General features: G+C 38.7%; 1 protein-coding gene across 2 annotated transcripts in view; it reads right to left on the bottom strand.

Annotated features, from left to right (window-relative positions):
- Nucleotides 1-4,678, bottom strand: part of large2 (LARGE xylosyl- and glucuronyltransferase 2) — a 67,381-nt gene extending 62,703 nt beyond the window's left edge. For both annotated transcript variants that reach the window (XM_032561748.1, XM_032561751.1), the window contains exon 1: nucleotides 4,175-4,678. The gene's annotated coding sequence lies outside the window, so the exon portion shown is untranslated. The remainder of the gene's footprint in view (nucleotides 1-4,174) is intronic.
- Between the last annotated feature and the right edge of the window lie 9,101 nt (nucleotides 4,679-13,779).

Raw genomic sequence — 13,779 nt, 5'->3', positions numbered from 1 at the left:
CGCGAGATCATGGGAAATCACGCGAGATCATGGGAACTCAAGCGAGATCATGGGAAATCACACGAGATCATGGGAACTCACGCGAGATCATGGGAAATCACACGAGATCATGGGAAATCACACGAGATCATGGGAAATCACACGAGATCTTGGGAAATCACACGAGATCATGGGAAATCACACGAGATCATGGGAAATCACACGAGATCATGGGAACTCAAGCGAGATCATGGGAAATCACACGAGATCATGGGAAATCACGCGAGATCATGGGAAATCACACGAGATCATGGGAAATCACACGAGATCATGGGAAATCACACGAGATCACGCAAGACAATCGTTTTTCAAGCCCGGGAAAACTCCAGTGGCAGTGATAAGAAGACTAAATTTTTCTGGCAGCATATATACGAACAATGTTGCTATGTTTGATCACGTTTTTATGTAATTGATGTACTCATTCAACGGCTAACATGTGCTAACATCATATGAAGTGATGGCTAGCTGGCAATTAATCAGCGTTTCTCTACCATTTGCACCATTTTCTGCTTGTTCCATGCTTGTGTCAGAAAAATGAGTTGAGGTTATCATTGCATTTACAAAAACATGTTGTTTTAACAAAAATAATTTTATGTTTTAAAGACAAACTTGATCAAATCATGTCAGATAAACATAAAATTCAACAACCTAGCATTTATAAAATGTATTCAAGTTGAGAAAACGTGATTGAATTTAGTCAGACTGATCTCCCGCCGAAGAGGGTCTAGTGAGATCAGGAGATCACGCGAGATGCTAGCGAGATTACGGAAGATCACAGGACAACTGTTTTGTGCCTGGGAAAACTTCAAGGGCTGTTTTTCAAGAGAAGCGGGAATATTCCTGGCGTGCATCTAGTTAATTTGAAAAACAATTAACACAGACAGGTCCTTGGTGGACCTTAGTTGTTGGAAGTATTTTACCATGAGTCAGAGAAACAATTTTAGCGTTAATTTTTTATTTAATGAGATATGAAATCTCTCCCCCCCCAATATCCCACCATAACTCCCATAGGACGTTAACCAAGGTGCACAAATGGCCGTAGCCGAGACTGTGTTGGGAATCTTCGTCATTCGACCAGAGGATGCAGAGCCTGGCGATGTGGATGCTGGGATTATCCTGGAGGGGGTGGAAGTGATGAACAACTTGGGCGATGTATCTTTTGCAGTGGTGATGTTGCTGGGTCTTATCTATGCACTAAACTTGAGCTACCCTCAGGAGCTCAAGTACACTTTTGAAGTTCTGCAGAAAATTGTTCTGCAATTGGATGGAAACAAACTATCCAACAAAGCACAAGTTCTCAAAACACAACTTGCTACATGGTTTTCCAAACTTGAGGGAAGCTTCATAAGACCAATCAGTCTTTAAAGACTGCAGTCGAAAACAAGATTTAAATTGTTACAGTTCTCAATGTTGAAGAGCAAATTTACTGATACTTTTTATTTTGTTAGGATTTTGATTTCTGTGCTCAACAGTGATCAACACAGCCCAGTTTTGGCTGGAAAAACAAAACTTTAACCTTTTGTTGTTTTTAGTTACACATTAAACTACAGATGTTTGTGCAAATCTAGGAATGTTTTTTTTGTGCTGTGTTATTCGTTTTTCTCTGCAGGGCACGATTGGCACTTAAGAACTGTGGTAGGCTGAACTATTTTGAAGTTTCTTGTTACTAATTAAACAATGACTTTAAGATTAACTGACAGTTAAGGTTTTGTTTAAACTATTAATTTAAACTAGCTTAAATGCATGTTGAAAGAGTTTATATCTTTTGTAGTAAAGTGCCTGCACTGCACATGTAAATGAAAATGGATAACAATTTTGAAAATGCAATTCTGTTGTACCTTTTTTAATTGTTTCTACCCTTTTACCCAGTGATGTCTTAAAACACTTAATTTAATAGCACTTAAAAAAATGTCTGAATTAACGTAAATCAATCATGGAAAGGATTTCCACACGATTAAATAGCTTTCTTTCAGCATGAAGCATGACTGAGCATGACTGAGCTAACTTAATTTTTATGAGTTGGATCAACTTAATGAAGTAGTGTGAAGGAACCACTGTAAAATAAGTTGGTTTCAACTAAATTTGCATTCATCTTAATTAAGTAAAGTCAATTATTTGGTCCAAAACATTGCAAATTAGTTGGGCTGGCTCAATTATACTAAATTGGGTCCAACTATAGTAAATGAGTTGAATCAACCTTAAAAGTTAAGTTGAGCTAACAGATTTGCTTTAAACTGAAGTAACAGAATTACATGGTGCTGAAATAAAGCAAAGTAATCAGGTGGAAATCCTTTCCATGATTTTTTTATGTTCATCAAAAACAACCCAAAATGATTCGCTACAGTTAAAAGGAAACACTGAAACAAACAACAAAACTGCTAGCAAGAGCGCTATTAGAGGTCACACTAAGGTTACGCTCACACTGCAGCTCCATGCTCAATTCTGATTTTCTTTTCAATTTAAATAACATTTTTTGCATGGTTGTTCATACTACCGCCATACTACTCTTCTATGTGAACAGTTTATGACCCCAACTCACATGCGCAGAAGAAGAACGCTGACGTCACACAGCTGTTTATGGAAGTAAAAATGGCCGCCGCCATCTGGTTTTGGCTCAGATGGCTTCAGCCACTGTTTACGTCTGAATCTACTGCTGCTGGCTTCTTCTGATGCAGAATTATGACGCATGTCTCACGTCAATGATGTAAAAGTCAAGATGGCCATTCTCTGAAAACTACTGGACACATATCTGATTTTATGCAACATATGGAAGTGGCGTATGGACAAAAAATAAAATCCAATTTGAGCCAGACGTATTGTGAAAAGACTGTAACAAGAATGAAGGTAAGAAAAACCCAAATACAACTAATAGCTAGCTTCTTCTGGTGCAGAGTCGTGACGTATGTCTCACATTAATGACGTGAAAGCTGAATAAAATGTAACTTGACCTTTCTGATTTACTGAAGTGATACAAATTGGTAAAAAGATCAGAATTGGGTCGCTCAGAAATCCATGAAAATGTCGGACATGAGTCGCATTTGAACGTAGCCTAAGTCTGACAACTGGATGATGCTTCGTTCAGAGTCCATCAATCTCAAGTTGCCTCAATCCGTGTTGAGCCGCTTCCTTCAGCTCTGCTTGGTTCTGACTTTGGAAGATTCGGCCCAAAACGTGGCGGTGTAACGGAGCGTAAGGCGGAGAGCCCGTCTCCACCCAGGAAAAACAGCATGACTGAGGGAATGGAGACCATTACTGATGCATGAGTGGAAGAGACTTGGACACAAGATTTCAAAGCAAACTGACAGCTTGAGAACTAGAAATCAGAGGTGGATTATTTCTGAAGTTTGTCCAAGATAATTTATCATGTTTTGAAGATGAAGACCAGTCATCCTGAGGAGGTCAAACTAAACCCCAGCATGACTCAGAATGCCCCAATCTGTGTGCGGTTCTGCATTTTCAGTCATTTCTGGAAACATTTAAATGTCTTACTGCTTTAAAAATATATACAAAATACATTCTTAGATTAAATATGAGAAAAAATATGATCCTTTATATAGAGCAAGTCAGGGTGAGCACAGATTGTACAAATAGATTTGACATCGGGATTAAAAAAAATAAAATCAGTGGTACTGGATTATCATATAAACTGCAACAGATTAATTCATAGTAGTTTTTTTTTTTTTTTACAATATTCAAGATGATCTTTTGCTCCATACAGCCGATTTCAATTGGAAAACTTAATATATGTATTTTAATATAAGATGGAAAACAAAGTAGGAATCTGTACAAGATTATTCCCAGGATTTATCTTCAATCCAAACAGAACTGGGTCATCAGTCACCAATTTAAGACCGAAGAAAGAAAGCTAAATAAAGACGCGTGAATGTGCGGGATCGTGGGGAGTACTGAGCAGGGTTCATTGGATAAGAATGCAGCTCAATTAGATCTCAACAAACACACAGATCACATGGACCTTACACACACACACACACCCACACACACACACACACCCACACACACACACACATCACCAGCAGAGTTACCAGCTCACATCACCTGAATGATAAGAGGCTAAAACTGCTTTCTGTTCGCTCAGATGGGAGGCTGAACAGAAAGAAAAAAAAATCAACCTCACCTGAAAATCTCAAGGTTGTTCCTTCGACTTGTGTCCTCAGCGCAGAATATCCATATGCTAATCCAAGGAGGTCGGTAAAACGTTCAAAAATCCATGTGGAATCACAGGAAAAACCTCGGGAAATAAAAAGAAGATAAAGATAGCACTGTTTCCGATCCAGAAGATCGGTCTCCGCTCCAGCAGGTTCCCAAAAGCCGCCTTCATGCGGTCATGCTAGCACATCCAGGGAGGCGGCGCGCGAGCAAAGCCGGCCGAAGGAGCACAAACCCCCGCGAAGTCCTGCGGAGCTCCGGGGGGAAAGAGGCCGACTCCGTCCCGGAGTTCAGCCCCGGACGGTCGACTCCTAGCCGGTGTGGCAGAGCCAGCAGCTGTCAGATCCGGTTTCCGCTGGTTCTTGAGGACAGTTAGTGCCAGCTCGCCCCGATCTGGCCGCGGTCTGCCCCGGTCTGAGGCTCCGTTAAGATTGGGTCAGTATCACCTCTCTCCGATCCGCCCGCTGTGCTCCTTCTGGAGAAATGAGGCAAACTGCAGAAGCACCGCCTGTCTGTCCCTAAAGCCCCGCCCCTCGCAGAAACCAACCAATGGCAGCGGCTCTGTTGTCTCCTCGCCCCGCCCCTTCTCCCTCTCTTCCGCCCAGCTCTGATGCAGGGAGTTTGGCAGCGCGGAGCTTCCCAACAGGAGCCAATAGCGCACATTCACCCTCTAACACGAACAGACACGCTCTCCGCCAAGCTTATTCAGCCACAGAGACACTTCTGTCCACACCTGACTGAACCACATTAAAGGCATTTCACAGTGTTTTAAAACTGAGTCACCTCCCGAAGCTCAGCTCAGTTTAAAACACTTTCATATAAAAAACCCAAACCACCAATTTTTTTTTCTGTGGGCTCTAGTGTCCCTTATTTTTTTAAAGTTCCTGACAGAAAAGGGGGGAAGACATGCTGCAAATGTCGCAGGGTCCGGGAGTCAAACCCACGACGGCCACGTTGAAGACTCAAGGCCTCCAAACATGGGTCGCGCTAACCCCTACGCCACCATGACACGCTCCAAACCACTGATTTTAGTCTGAAAATACAAAGTTAAATGTATAAGTACGTGGCTCAATGCCCAGAGCGGCAAAATCATGGGGACAACCTCTAACAGGTTTTAATGTGTTTTCACACCTGATAACTGTAAAAATGGTTTGCCATTGAATGACTTTTGACACTTTTGATGCTCCTAAACTCTAACGGTGTTTTCAGACCATATAGTCCAGTAGACTCGGTCTGTTTGGGGACCAAAATTGCAACATTTGTGACATTTTCAGTTGGTATGGTTTACTTTCACACTGCACTGAGTGAAATGATCCAAACATTTGAACAATTTGTTCTCCTCCTGACCTGTGGGGGCACTGCACCAAAAACTATAGAAAAAAACAACATGAAAACCTCCAAAGAAGACAAGTTCAACTTCCTTCTTCACAAAACATAAACAAAAATGGAGTAGCATGAGTCTTTAGCACTGCTTTTGGAGCGGTCTGCAGTCTGCTTGGCGTTCACATGTGCATTCAAACATATGAATTCAACTGAAGTGAGTTCGGTTGAATAGGCGGACCAGAGTTCACTTTTTTGAATTGATTCACACGTCCACAACTGAACATTGTACTTTAGTACTATGCTATTTGGCACGATATTGGCTGGCATTTGCAAACCAACCAATCCAGGAGCACCATTCATTTTGCTTGGTGCTGATTGGCTGAAACCCCAACAAAAATATTTAGAAAAACTGTAAACATTAGCTTCTGCAGCAGTGCCAAGATGGCGTCTATTGATGCATTTAAAGGTACATTTGGTGTCTAAACAGTTAAAAGTGTTTTTGAACAGAATCTAATTTATTCTGGATTTTAGTTGAGGAAATTCTCAAGATGAGGAATTAATTCATGAATTAATGACATGAATAATTGAAGCAGTTCTGAAGACAGAGGGTGAAAAGTGGTTCCAGTGAGGTGTACCTATAATAAAAAACAAGTCCACCTTTGGTCTGCATCATTCATGATAACCTGCTCCGATTGGCTGGAGGTAAACCCTGAGGCGACACATTTATCAAAGCCGACGGAGCAGATTTCCTGCAGCGATGCCTCCTGCTGGCGGTGTGAGACCTTCAGTTGCTGCTAATTAGCCAACAGGATTCTGAACAAAAGAGAAAATATGATCGACACTAGCTGAGACTGGAACTTATTCTGCAAAGGAAGATTGAGCCGAAAGCTCATTTTACACACAATTCATTAATAAAAAGGTTTAATTCCTCCAGTAAACTGATTTATTCAGTCACTGAGACCTTGATTTGATTTTTTTTTTCTCAAATCTTTCCCCAGTGACGCGGTGGCTGTCTGGATAATCTCTCAATTGGTTTGATTTCCCCAGATCGTGTTCACTGGTCTGTAACTCAGGCTTGTTCATAATAAAATCCTCGAAGCCTGACTAACAGAGTCTTCACTGTTACATCTCACAGAGGCAAATTATAGACGAACCAGTGATACCTTCAAAAGCTCCAGAGTTAAAGCAAACTACAAAAAATCACAATAAGCCTCTCATTTTTATTCCACAAGACAAAGCTGAAGAGACAAATAAGATTAAATATTGAATAAAACTGCCTGATTTTCTCCTGATGATAAAGCAAACATAATTAACTGGATTTCAAATTGATCACAAAGACAAAAAGTTGTGGAGATGTACTGACCTGAACAGCTGGAGCTGAATAGTTTTAACTTTATTGATCAAATCAAATGAAAAAAATAGATGGAACATAAGAACCTTATCGGGTCTGTTAAACAGGAGATGTTTTACAGAACCAACAGAGCAGGTGGACCAGCTGGTTCTTAATGGACGGTACCGTTAAGAACCTGAACCAGAATGTCCAGTCAGAACATCTGGATCAGCAGCAGCAGATGTGGAGCAAAAACTCAACAAAGGTGTCATAGTTCAGAGGTCAACGTTTAGACCTTCCACTGGAGCTAAGAAAGGTTTATTTATGTGATAACCTTTGACTTGTGTCACATGACTCCATCAGCCAATCAAATTCCTAGATGACTTGTTTGTTGATTTTGATGCTAACTGTGAACGTTGTCCAATTTAACGGCCAAATATCAACTTCTGTCACTGAATCTTGTGTTCTGTCTCTTATTTATTTGCTTTCCAACTCAAAGTGATCAGAAGTGGAGGTTCTGTGTCCTTGTTTCCAACTACTGACCCAATGATGGGTCTTAAGTATTTATAACTGAGGAAATAAGTTTCAGCTGCTTTAAAATATCGAAACATTTTTCATTCTGGAGCCTTGATATTTAAAAAACATCCAGCTTTTCATAAGGAACCCTTTGCATTCATGCAAACATGTGTCCTTGGTGGTGATTATGCAGCCGCTTTCTAAGTTTTAATCAGGCTTATAAGATAGAGTTTGTATAATTGGGTTGAATTTTTACACCTGCAGCAAATTTAAAAACATTATGTTAATCCTGTCTGAAATGGTAAATATTTAAAGTTCACTCAATTCAGCAAAAATCATTATTTAATATAAAGAAGATAATTAAACACCTTGAACATTTCTGTTATGTAAACTCTGAGTACTTCCAGTGAATTTGACCTTTGACCTGTGCTTCTAACTGATGTTGCATTTGACCAGTTATTTTTCCAAGAACTTAGAGGATCCAAATGATATAAACTGGCTCAAACATAAAAACTCTTTAACGTCTGCTGAAAGGTTCCTGCACTCGACATTTTTCAGCCGGTTGCAGCTCTGGCTGGATTAAATCTGTTTTATGTTTGAGAGAATCTCTTTCCAGCCAAGGTTCAGCCATAAACCTGCTGATCGGAGGGGAAGGTGGAAACCTTGGACTGAACTTTCAGCCCTTTTTTATTATTCTGTCCACTTTGACACAGTTCTACTGAACTGAAGGCTGTTTATTTTTATTTTATATTTTATGTTGTTTTTTGTGGAAGCTGCAGGCATGTGGTTAAAAACGAAAAGTTCAATTGTAGGATTTTTGTCATATAATCTGTGTAAAAAGTATTTATTAAACTTTTTTTAAACACTAATAAGCACAAAACAGAATCCTGGACATCAAAGATAACTTTAAAATCTTCATTAAATCAGATATTAAAGTGTAACTGAAAGCTTAGCCCCGCCCCTAAATGTCAAAGTGGGTGGAGCCAAGAGACGCTGGGGGCGTGGCTACGTGTGGGGCAGAAAGGAGGGGCGTGTTTCTTTGTTTAATGATGTTTCTTCTGTTTTATATTTTTATGTTTTTGAACAGATCGTTGCTGAAAATGAGAATTTGCTCTCAGTCAGTTTAACTGGTTTAATAAAGATGAGATTAATAACATAATAAAATTCAACTACACTGTACAACCTAAAGAGGGCAGCACTGAGAGGGTTTTAGGCTAAATATTGCAGAAATTACACAAAAATGTCAACATTTGAAAAGAAATATAAAGATATCCTTTAAGCTGCCATATGTAAAAATATACTTTTACACATTTATTAAAACTATCAGCATGTTGTGACAGTAGAATATGAGATCAGTCTCCTCTACCGTCTCTCTGTGATTCTGCTGTTATCTGAAAAAAATAAACCACTTCATCAGAAACAACCAATCAGAGGCAGGAGGAGGGTCTTAGTGCTGTCAATCGTCCTCGTGTACACGCTGCTTACATCCCACCGCTTTCTTTATTTCGCTGGTTCATCATCACAGTGTACTCTGCCATGAATGCTAAAGCTAGTTAGCTTTAGATGGACAGTTTTCCTGGAATAATGAGTTGTTTCTCCAACAGAGCGCATGTAGCAGCGTGAACACAAGCCTGACTGACAGCGCTAAGACCCGCCTCCTGGCTCTGATTGGTTGTTTGTTTTTTTACATTTGTGCAGATCATTATTGTAGCTCCCCTATGAGTTACATGCTGCAGCTTTAATGACTAATTTATGCAAATTAGCTGGTAAAAAAAAATGATTTGAGGATTTAGTTAAACAGTAATAAGCATAACCTGCTTCTGCATTCACCATGAAAACCTGTAATAACAAACATGTAAAAGCGCAGACAGGCAGATTAGCAGTCACACCCTCAACATAACACCTCCACCACCGTGCCTTACAGCTGGAGCAGCTCTCAGGTTTAAAAGCTTAACAGCTTCATGTTTAATTCCTCTGAACTGGAAGCCAGTCCAGCTTCAGGTTCTGATGGTGTAAACTTTAAATGCTCCAATTCAAACCCTTTTTACTGTTTTATTGTGCAAAAAGCCTGAGGATGAAAACTAGTCTGAACTTTTGTTGTTGGAAAGAATGAGTTGAGACAAACGTTGGTCGGTTTCCTCAGAAACATTTAACAAAGCAAAGATGGCCTCAGGACAGAAACACAGTAAATGTTTGCATTAGCCACAGCAGACACGTCTGAAGACATAAAAGGAACCCGGCTCTGCATGTTTCTGAGAAATCAACCTCCAAGGCCGACAGGAGCTGAAAGGAAAACTTCACAATGCGACTGTGGAACCAAAGAAATGTACTACATTCACCAAAGCCGCTCAAAAACCAATTAAAACTTGTTGAATCTTGTTAGACGCGGCGCCTGGAGAGCTCAGATCAATAAAAACTTATTAAATAAATACACAATCACCACGTTGAGAGAAGCACAATTACAAGTCAATCTGCCGTTTCTTTGTTTTCGGTCATTTATCAGCGTTTTATTTCATTTGTGGATTCCAGATGTTCGTCCAATCAGGTTTGTTTCTGAGTTTTCTGGCTGAACTTTGACCTCTCTGACTGCAGGAAGCCTCAGTTTGTCTAACCTGAATAAACATCGAGGGAGGGATTATTAACACATTTATTAAATTTATTCAAAAGCAACTCACTTCTTACATTTTTTTTACGTACATTTGACATTAATTTCTGAAATTTGCCAGAAAAAATGTGCAAATGTGCATTTTTCAGTTTTCTGTTTATTTTTCTTGGAGTTTTTTGGCAGAAATGTGCTCTTTTTGGCCCTAATGTGCCGTTGTAAGTAAAGGAAAAAGGACAATTTTTCTGTTTGTTTTTTTATTTTTATTTTCTAATATTTCTTTGCCTGCTTGATGAAAAACCTTTTGAGTATTTCGACTCATGTGGTGAAAAGTTTGGACTTTCCTGGATGTAAGAAAATCAAAAATCTCAGTTTTTATAGTTTCATTGCCAAAGAAAATAAAATGTTTTTCAGTAAAACACAAATAACAGCAGATAAATACTTTCCTTTTTTTAAACTGACCTTTATAAGCTGTTTTATTAAACATCTAATTTTCCGAAACAAACCTCTTGGTTGAATGAAAATAATAATTAATCTGTTTGTGTCTGAAGGAGAGACGCAGACTTATTGTTGAGACGCAAACCAACAAATTAAAGTTTTCTGATTCTCCAAACTCAAAACAAATGTTTTTATCACTATATATTTGCTGCAATTTGTGTAGATAAATAAGAAATGTTACATTTTGCATGAACCCTGTGATTCCTCATTGCTCTTATAAAACAGTCCAGTTCTGGATCAGAACTCTAAACCTGCATGTTTTATCCTCACATTAACATTCTTACTGACGCCATTTTAACCCAAAAGGCCATTTTTACCGTGAATCTTCAACATAAATGGAAGTTAAAGTATTTTTTCTTGCGTTCAGCTGCAAGCGACTGTTCGTTCTTGCATCAGTTTAACCTTACAGCTCGGATCCTCGGGGAGCCATGAGCAGAATTTAAATTTCAGCAGCTCTCCTTCAAAACTCCAAGTCAAACAGCATCTTCCCCATAACATGACAGCCTGGTTTACCACCTCAACAGTTTAATGAACGGCAGTAAAGCGCAGACAGGAGGCAGTTTAGTGAGGAAAAGGTTCTGAACATGAAAAACAGACGAACCCGGATCTTAATGAATCTGTGAAAAGGTCGACAGTAGAGCTGCGTCGGATCTTTTGATTTAAACATCCGAAATGTTCCTCGGCTTTTAATCGGGAGATTTTGCAGGAGAGCAGAAATAAAAGGTTGTTTAACTTCCCAGATGGCGACACTTCAGGTTCCTGCTGTTCGTCTGCTGATTTCAGAGCGTTTAAGATTAAAACACAAAACTCTGCAGTCTGTGTCATGATATTTGGTAGAGCTGGTGAGGCAGAACGCAGCAGAACCAGGTTGAAATGAATGATGGTGGTTTAATAATGAAAATAAGCACAAACAATCCAAAGTCCAGGCAGCACAGCTGAGCGGAAAGGCGAAGGCGCAACACTGGTAGCAACTGGCAAACTAGTAGACATCTAGCAACAGACTAGATGGGACAGCAAGACAGATGAAACAAACTGGTACGACAGGATGGACAAGAACCCGACACAGAAACACAGGTGACATTAAATACACAGAGGGTAATCAGGGAACGAGACACAGCTGGGAACAATCAGGGGGAAGACAGGAAAACACGGAGACCCAAAATAAACAGAGAAAAACTCAAATCCTTCCAGTCTGAGCCGCATTTAGCACAACTAAACCCGACCCGGTTCATGCAAACCGACTCGAAATCTCCTGGAAAATCAGCGATTTGGAAGAAAACTTTCAAACATCCTAAATTTATATAAAATAAAAAGTTCTCAAGTCAATCTCTAACCTTTTCCTTTAGGTTTTAAAAAGAAAACGAAAGAAAAAAGAAAATTTTCTTAGATATAAACACATAAAAATAACCTTTTTGAGCTCAACAACATCTTGAATGTACAGCCTAAGTATCCTAATGAGATAAATATCTGGGCTTTGACTAGGTCAGGATTTTTCTGCTCTTAATTCTGTGGATTTACTGGGTTGTTTTGGTCTCTCACCATGACACCTCCACCTCCGTGCTTCACAGTTTGCATCAGGTTTCCATCCAGTTGAATCTAGTTTAAATCAGCATTTTCTTTTTCTTATTTTTATTATCAAAAATGTAAAACAAACCAGCAAATGTTCACTTTAAATATGTTGATTTCTGTAGGAAACGAGTAAAAGAATCAAAGAGAATAAAAATAAAACTGAAAACAAAAACAAACCTGATGAAACTTCATCCCAACCCAGCCTGAAGCTAATCCCAGATGTTAGCCTGAAAGCTCTCACCTCCTCTGTGTGTGTGTGTGTGTGTGTGTGTGGGGGTGTGTGTGTGTGTGTGGGTGTGTGTCCTGAGCAGCTCCACAAACTGACAGCAGCAGCATATGGGTTATTAGCATAGGATGTTTCTGCAGTGTCATCACCTTGAGTTTCAGTTCTTAGAGAATCAGAACTGAACAGAAACTCACTAAAAGTTGTTCTTTTTTTATACATCTATAAAAAACCAGCTTGTTTCTGAATAATTTATGTCCTGCTGCTTTTCGCTTCTTTTCCTCCGTGAATCTGGATTTAAAGCTCCTCTTCATGTCTGATCCTGTCTGAGCTCTGATGATTCCCAGGAATCAGCAGCAGATAGAAAACAAACTGTTTGGTGTAAAACTGTCGCTTTACATCCACAGAAATGTTTCTCATCATTATTTCACCAGTTTTGGACCAGAAGCCATGATGTCATCATCTGGGCTTTTACTAAATGTTTACAGCACAGTAATCTTACCGTATGCAAACTTATGAGTTTAAAACAACGTAAAAATATTTACGAATAAATTTCAGAAACTAGTGTTCCAGAATGTATTGATAAAACCCAATAAATTATAAAAATATTGCCTCGGCACTCAATTCAATTCCTGAACTGAATATTTATCTAGCTCTAAGCTAAATATTTTGTTAGCATGTAAAATTTAGCATGTAGATTAAATATTTTGGTTGGAGCTAAATTTAGTTTGCAAAATAAAAATCTATCTTTAGCTAAATTGGTGTTTATTTACATCAATTCAGACACAAAAATCTATTCGATAAAATTACATAATGTTGAACCTCCAGGATTTCATGATTGTTTCTGTGATTCTGAGCAAAGATTTTGTGCTAATTTCAAAATATTTGCGCTTCTGTATGACAGTAAATGTGACTTTTTGTTTCTCCACAGACTATTAAAGCTAAAGCAACAGTGGAGCAGAAATGAGAAACACTGCCACCTGCAGGTGGGAGTTAGCATCACCAATACATTTTTTTTATTTTAGATTTGCATGTAAAACAAACATTACAGTTTTAAAAAGAGGTGTTAAAGTACAAAACAAATAACCAGAGAATGAATAACAGCAACAAAAATTAACTAAAATAAACAAACAATAACAAGAGGAATGCATTAAAATGGATTCATTCAGGACAAAAACAAAACAGAATATAACCAACTGGTGTCAAAACAAAAACAATAAAATTGTTTAACATTTGGTGATTTTTTTTCTTCTCTTTAATCTTGGCAGATATTTTCTGATTTGCATTATTGTTTTTCTTTTCTTTGCCTTTTATTAATGTAGGGTTACAAACATTTTGGGTAGAATTGGGAAAGAGAGAGAAAAAGAAAAGAAATAGATAAATAAATAAAATGATATGCTAGAATAAAACATGAAAATTTAAATAAAGAAGCTCAACGTTTTTGTTTTTGTGGAAAATTTGCAGTAAAGTCACATTAGCTTGAAAACATGGAGGTCTCTGTTGATTTTGAAT

Source organism: Xiphophorus hellerii, chromosome 4 (genome assembly GCF_003331165.1).
Source record: "Xiphophorus hellerii strain 12219 chromosome 4, Xiphophorus_hellerii-4.1, whole genome shotgun sequence".
NCBI lineage: Eukaryota > Metazoa > Chordata > Actinopteri > Cyprinodontiformes > Poeciliidae > Xiphophorus > Xiphophorus hellerii.
The sequence above is the reverse complement of the archived record's forward strand: the minus strand, read 5'-3'. Positions and strand labels throughout refer to the sequence as shown.